The sequence below is a fragment of the Mastomys coucha genome, unplaced genomic scaffold (genome assembly GCF_008632895.1).
Source record: "Mastomys coucha isolate ucsf_1 unplaced genomic scaffold, UCSF_Mcou_1 pScaffold20, whole genome shotgun sequence".
In the NCBI taxonomy this organism is placed as follows: Eukaryota; Metazoa; Chordata; class Mammalia; order Rodentia; family Muridae; genus Mastomys; species Mastomys coucha.
The window spans coordinates 137,455,671-137,462,375 of NW_022196903.1; the positions used below are offsets into that span (position 1 = coordinate 137,455,671).

At 44.3% G+C, this 6,705-nt stretch overlaps 1 long non-coding RNA gene across 2 annotated transcripts in view; it reads left to right on the forward strand.

Moving 5' to 3' along the window:
• LOC116098431 overlaps window positions 1-3,406 on the forward strand; it is a 12,687-nt gene extending 9,281 nt beyond the window's left edge. The window contains exons 3-5 of one of the 2 annotated variants that reach the window (XR_004121847.1): window positions 84-282; window positions 1,514-1,572; window positions 3,244-3,406. This is a non-coding gene — a long non-coding RNA (uncharacterized LOC116098431). The remainder of the gene's footprint in view (window positions 1-83; window positions 283-1,513; window positions 1,573-3,243) is intronic. The other variant, XR_004121846.1, reaches the window with a different exon arrangement.
• The last annotated feature ends 3,299 nt before the right edge of the window (window positions 3,407-6,705 follow it).

Here is a 6,705-nt window from a genome sequence, read left to right on the forward strand (position 1 = left end):
CCCATCTCCCCCTTCCTGCCTCATCTCCCCCTTCCTGCCCCATCTCCTCCTTCCTGCCCCTTCCTCTTTCTTCCTTTAACTAGTGAGTGCTTCCTGGGTTCCTTCCCCTGCTCTCCATTTCCTTCCCCTTTTGCTAACTCCCTTAGATATATTGAAACAAGTGGCTCGCATAGTGGGATCCTGAACAGCAGAAGAGGGGCCATTTGCTCAAGATCCTTTGATATTAAGCAGCTTGCTGCTGCAGCTCATGTTGAAAGAAGAAGAGCACAAGACAGACAGAAGGTGAGATCTGGGCAAGAAACTAAAATTTTTTACTTTCCAAATGTAAGAACCCTGCCAAGGACTCAAAAGTCTATAACCTGTACCCAACACAGGGTCCTTAGCTTGCTAGTACCTGAGAGAGGCATTTTCCTCCTGTTGTAGGACAGCTCCATTTAAACTCCTTTCATATGTGTTTATGCATGTATTTGAGGAAGCTCCTACAGGAGTAGGTTTCCATGAGGCCTTTCCAGGGTCTCAGTGTTCTTTATCCCTCCCAGTGTCCTCTGCTCTCTGAGGTCCCACACCCTGCCCAACCCTGCCTCCCATGTCCTCTGCTCTCTCTGAGGTCCCACACCCTGCCCAACCCTGCCTTCCATGTCCTCTGCTCTCTCTGAGGTCCCACACCCTGCCCAACCCTGCCTTCCATGTCCTCTACTCTCTCTGAGGTCCCACACCCTGGCCAACCCTGCCTCCCATGATGTCCGTTCTCCCTTGTGTACCCTCTTCATTTCACTCTTTACTCCTTGCCACCACCCACGCTCTCTTACTAGCTTCCTATCTTCCATGGATACTCCGACTTAGACATGCATCTCCAAGGATTGAGCTAGCACCCACATATGAGAGATAACATGGGGTATTTGTCTTTTTGTGTCTGGGCTACTTTATTTAGAACGATTTTTTTCTAGCACCATCCGTTTACCTACAAATTCATAATGTGGCCTCTTCTTACAGCCAAGTGATGTTCCATTGTGTCTATGTACCACATTTCCGTTATGCATTCATCAATTGATGGACACCCTGGCTGTCCCCATTTTCTTGCTGCCTTGAATAGATCACGGTGAGGTTGGGTGAGCCAGTGTCTCTGTGGTAGGGATAGAGTCTTATATACATAGCTCAGTAGCACTCTAGCTGGATCATATGGCAAGTCTGTTTCCAGCTTCTGAGGACCCTCAACACTGATCTTCACAGTGGCTACACCAGTTTTCACTCCCACCAACAGTGAGTAAGTGCTCTTCCTTCCTCACATCCATACCAGATTTTACTGTCTTTTTTTTTTAATCTTAGTCATCCTGACTTGGGTAAGATGAAATCTCAAAGTAGTTTTAATTTGCATTTCCCTGATGGATAAAGATGCTAGACATTTTTAAAAAAATCAAAATTTTGAATTGGGTTGTTTTCTTGGTGTTTAGGAGGAGGTTTATTATATTTATTTATTTTTTTATTTAGTCTGTTTTCATTTTGTATATTCTAGACCTTTGGAGTGATTGAATGACCCTTTCACAAGGGTCTCCTAAGACCATCCCAAAACAGGTACTTATGTTACAATTCATAAGAGTTATGAAGTATCAATGAAACTAATTTTGTGGTTGGGGTCACCACAACATGAGGAGCAGTATTAGAAGGTCACAGCAGTAGGAAGGTTGAGGATCACTGCTCTAGAAGATAACCATTTGCCAGAGACATAGCTGGGGACAGAGAAGGGAAGCAGTGCAACTCAAGATCAGCAAGACCTCTGTGGGACCAGTCCTAGGAGCTCGCTCTGTGGGACCAGTCCTAAGAGCTCTCTCTGTGGGACCAGTCCTAGGAGCTCGCTCTGTGGGACCAGTCCTAGGAGCTCTGTGGGACCAGTCCTAGGAGCTCGCTCTGTGGGACCAGTCCTAGGAGCTCGCTCTGTGGGACCAGTCCTAGGAGCTCGCTCTGTGGGACCAGTCCTAGGAGCTCGCTCTGTGGGACCAGTCCTAGGAGCTCGCTCTGTGGGACCAGTCCTAGGAGCTCGCTCTGTGGGACCAGTCCTAGGAGCTCGCTCTGTGGGACCAGTCCTAGGAGCTCGCTCTGTGGGACCAGTCCTAGGAGCTCTGTGGGACGAGTGCTAAGCTCTTAGAGCAGTAGATTGACACAGATTACCAGAGGGTAAGCTTTCCGTCTTTGTCCTATGGGTGACCTCTCTTGGATTTTTCCTTAGGAACGCCAGTAGCCAGCAAAGGCCAGCGGGACTATGGGGCTGGTTCTCTTGTAAACCTTTTTGCTTGGAAGCAAGTATGTAGTGAAGAGACTGAAAGCCTGGACAAAACTTATTTAAACAACTCAGGCTAAGCTAGACATTTAGTTTAGGATTGAAGCCTTCATTTTTACATCGATCACTTCAGAGCTGTGGAGAGAGCAGTTTTCAGGTCCATGCTCCATGCAGGCCTGGGCATAAGCTATAACTTCTAGGAAAAAAAAAACACAGAATGACTCTGATATAGAAGCCTGGGGGAATTAGAACCCAGCCAAGCAGCAGAGGTCACATGAGCACAGTTGTGAAGCCATTTGAAATAGGCCAAGCTGGGCTTGAATTTTATCCACTGATAATTCAATATAAATCAAGACGGAACATGGTGGAATTAAATAAAACAGAGGATTGGTGACATTTCTGAGATAAAGGACTTATGCATAGCATTTATATTTAGACCAGAGTTGTGATGACAGTCTTTAGAAAGACAGGGATTTTAAACAAGTCCTTGTTGGAAAGGTTGGCAGCAAGCCCAAGCGAAGAAAACAAGGCAGAAAGGATGTCATGGAAGAATGTTCTAGAATGCAGAGACAATGGGGGAAAACCAAAGACCTAAATACTCTTAGTTTCACCTCAAGATTTTTGTAACTGTAACTGAAAGGTGGAGAAGGGGTGAAGGATGTTGCAGGACCTGTCAGATCTGTTCACCTTTGACCTTTTAACTTTGTCCTCTAGTTTAGAGAGCATAGAATTAGAGGGCAAGGTCAGAGTGGGAGCAGAGTGAGGGCAGGCGGAGAGGAAGGGATTTTACCTATAGCTAATGGGTAAAAAGTCGGTGACCAATGTTTATATCCTGTTACTTTGCTTTTAACATTTCTGATTTGTTGTTTCTTTTCTCCTCCCCGCCTCCCTCTATCTCGTCCTTTTTGATTCTTATGCTGCGTTCCTTCATATTCTTTCCCAACCTGGCCTGCTGTAAATCACATCAGTTTTTCTGGCATAGGCTGTCTGGTTCTATTATTCCGTCAAGGGGAGACCGTAAAGGAGGGAAGACTGAATGTATCCATAACCATTTCGTCAGGTTTTCTGTGCTTGCTTAAGTCACGAATGCAACTGATAAGCAACCCTCTTCATTTCAATAAACCAGTGGAGCTATCAAGTCTCAGAAAGAAAAGTTACATTTTATGACTGTCAATCAGAATTAGAACTCCTGTGAGGCTTACTACAGCCCCGCAAGGGCTGATACTTTACAGGTATTAATTACTTCCATCTCCAACTGATGTGACTGCAGAACTGGAAGAGCACAAGGTAAGTGACTAGATGATTGGGACGGCTGACTGACTATAAACTGCTGAAGTGGTACCTGGCTGTGTTAATGACTGAGCAATAATTCGAGAAGTTTTCCTCTGCTTTTCTAAATTACAACAGAAAAATCCCCTATGCAAATTATAGATGGGCCTGCAAACACATTTTGATCATTATTTGGAAGGGAGTAGGTGAGATTTCTGGAAGCCAGGCTGCTCCTCATGTGTCTGTGAAATAAAGGGCCCGAGTCCAAACCACAGAGCTGGTGGTTTACTTTACCTAGAGATGCGCTAAATATATAGTTCAAAAACCACACACACACACACACACACACACACACACACACACACACGCACATGTCTCTGTACACTAACATTCAGCTACTGCAAAGTGGAGAAACTCTAACTTTTCATTAATCTTGGTCATTCTTGGCATAAGACAATGAAATTATTTGAAAACGAATGAACAAATAAAACTGGATTCAACTGGATTTTTCTGGTGAGAAAAACAAATCCCCAAGAAGCTGTGTGACTGTGTCAAAGGCACACTGCACTGTGGTGGATCGTGCTGCATCGGTCTCTTAGATGACTCCACCATTCACACACTCACCATTCACACACTCCCTCAGCTTCGCTGGCCAGCTTAATCTGCCTCCTCATTTTTGCGGGGTGTGTGTGTGTGTGTGTGAGCCCTGTCAGAAATGTACACACGCCATGTTCCCTCCAACCATAGCGATTTATCTGGGCTATTGAGTACTGTGCTTGCCTGCACTGGATAGGGAAGCCACACTTCTCGCCTGACTGGCTTAGCTAGGCATGGCTCTTCCCTTCCTCCTAAGACCAGTCGTGGCTCACCAGGCTCCATATCCATAGGCCCTCCTTTGACTCCTGCAGACTCACCCTCCCACCCCCATCATAGTCTAGTCACATGTTAATGTTTCACAGCTACATTGTTTTCTTAAATGTGGGTCATGACCCTATTTGGGGTCCTATTAATTCAGCATAGAGTCTATAATCATTTTTGTAAACATATAACAACAAGTGCTCATGAAGATGTGGACAGAGGGACCCCTTGTGTTCTGTAGGTAGCAATGTGAAACACGCCAGTCCTGAGGGGAGTTGGAATGGAGAGGCTCATTAAAATCCTAAAACTAGATCTGCCATGTGACCAGCCACATCATGCCTGGGCATTTACCCAGAAGCCTCCAAGTGAACACATCGCAAAAATACTTGTACATCAATATTTACTACAGCACTGGTCACAATACCTGAGCCAGGGAACTCACCAAGGTATCCAGCCACACAGGAATGGCCTGAGGAGATGCACTGTGCACATATGGGGGCTTTTCTCAGCCATAAAGAAAAATTAAATTATGTGAGTTGCAGGCAACCTCATGTATCCAGAGCTAAAATATTAAGTTAATTAAGTCAATCTTAGAAGGATGACTACCATGTTTTCTCTTATTTACAGGTCCCAAATTTTATGTAAATATCTAAAATAAAATGCAGAGATGACATGAAACTAATCAAACTATCTAGTATCACAAAGGAGACGAATAGGAAGGGGGTGGGGGGAAGAGGGAAGGGAGGGTGTATGAGCAGGAGATGGAAGCAGGGTGTGAGGTCAGAAGAGGGGGTGCAGGAGGTGGGAAGACTGGGATGTGAGGTGTGGATATGCTCGACACACTTTAGATACTTACAGAAAATGGCTCTATGCTGCTCGGCATCATAAGACAAGAAGTAAAAAGTATTGGAAACAGTGGAAGGTTCTGAGTGGTCAGTGACTAGAAAGTAATTGAAAATGCACTGAATCTGAGGTGCTTCTGGTGAGGCTGGCCTTGGGCTTGCTGTGCAGATTCTCCACCTCAGTTCTGTTAACCCCTTCGTTACTGACTCCGTAGTGCACATCCTGCCTCCTTGTTCAATGTTGTCTGAAGCTACTGGTCTCAGTGATGATGCACAGGGAATGTTTCCTGATCTTGTAGAAACAGGGGTTTGATTACAGAAAACTCAGTACTTTCTTCTTGTCATTCCTCAGCATGTAAGCTTTAAAAGATTATCTTTAAAAGACTTCAGGCACACCTGTCTCACCTACATGGAAAAATTTCATCTTTAATACATGGTAAAATGGAATACATACAAAGGTGTTTTATCAAGACTTGCTTTAATTTATTTACTTAATTTACTTTTATATACATGGATGTTTTACCTGCATGCATGTCTGTTCACCATGTGTGTGCCTGCTGCCCATAGCGAACCCAAGAGGGCATTAGGTCCCCTAGAACTGAAGTTATAGATGGTTGTAAGCTGCCATGGGGGTGCTGGGAATTGAACTTATGTCCTGTGCTCTTAACTGCTGAGCCACCTTTCCAGTCTCAAGATTTATGATGATTTTATTTTTCATTTCCCTATATGTCTGTATATGGGGATGTGCACATGAGTGCAATGCTCAGGGAGGCCAGAAGAGGTGCCCAATCTCCTGAGCTCCAATTACAGGCCACTGCACCTGACATGGTTGGTGTGTACCTGCTTTGGAGTCTCTGTGACTGTAGTGTATGCTCTTAAGCACTGAGCTATATCTCTAGCTCATATAGGATTGCTTTAAAATAATTTTATTAAGACTTTATTACCAGAAACTGTTTAGCTTGGATGCATTTTAAAGTATAGTATTTGGCCCTGGTGCCCTCAATGGAAAGCTGTTGATTGGTGCTAGGATAAGTGCCTCCATGAAGGAGTTAATTTACTGCCAGAACATAGGGCTAGGAGTTCAGAGATGGAGTAGAAACCACTTCTGCTCAGTGACTATTATAACAAGTGGAGCTGGACACGGCATATATTTGAATGAATGTCCTTTCGTTGGAGACGTGTGGATACTCAAACTTACTGGATGTGGATGTGAACTTACAAATATGCATAATTTGCTTAGAAAAGTCAGAAACTCAGGAAGCATTTATTTACAGTGAGATTTCAGGCCAATCCTAGAGTTTGGTAAACTCTTGAAACTACCTCCCACAGAGACAGGTATTTTAGTAGCCTAGTTAAAGCCAAAGTTTATAAGACCTTGTGTAAAGCAGAATTTTCCACATACAACTTTTCTTCTGTTCTTGATTCCCCAAATTTCAGGAAAGGTTTGGTTATACAGTGCAA